Raw genomic sequence first — 771 nt, forward strand, 5'->3', positions numbered from 1 at the left:
TTTACTCCTGCCAAGTTACGTCTATATACACTCCCAGTTGTGAAATTCTGGATCATGTGTACATGCTGTAGTTTCTGAACATCAGGGAAGGGAATTAAAGTCAAACGAAAAATGTCTCTTCGCAAAATGAAATTATTTCAAATCAAAAGCGGAAGGATCCAAAGTACAAACACTTCACCGCTTTTTGGACTCTCTCATCTCATCAATGTATAGTGGGATCCATTAGTATTACCGTGCAAATTGTCCATGACTATTTTCATTAATTTTTCTCTTACATCCTATGTGTTGTTAAGCGATGGATTTTTATGTATGCTGGTGCAGAAGTTGTCAACAGCTTGTTTTGAGTTTTCTTTTAATTCTTGAAGCTCTTATTAGGTCAAATAAAGTGCGCGAACATGGTGATGGACAATTTGCAGGGGAATACTCATGGATTCCACTGTACGTATCAGTCACGAAACTGTAAATCTGGTGAATGCAGTGGGAAGGCTCTTTACATTAAAACCGAATGAAGAAGATATCAGTCCTTTATCTGCTTACTTCAGTGTGTCGGCTTAAAAGGACTTAATATTCGTGATGAGCATACTATTGTTTAATAACGGTAATATGATTCCTCTGCACTAAATTTCTAAATGAAAATATTAATGTGGAAACTGCCCCACTCAACCCCCCGCGCCCCAGTGCGCACGCATATGCACCATCTAACATGAAGATCTGGCGACGTCGCAAAACAATCCTTGACATTGACTGATAAACAGCGTTCAGTTGTAAGCC

Source organism: Lepisma saccharinum, unplaced genomic scaffold (genome assembly GCF_977018435.1).
Source record: "Lepisma saccharinum unplaced genomic scaffold, izLepSacc3.1 HAP1_SCAFFOLD_967, whole genome shotgun sequence".
Taxonomy (NCBI): Eukaryota; Metazoa; Arthropoda; class Insecta; order Zygentoma; family Lepismatidae; genus Lepisma; species Lepisma saccharinum.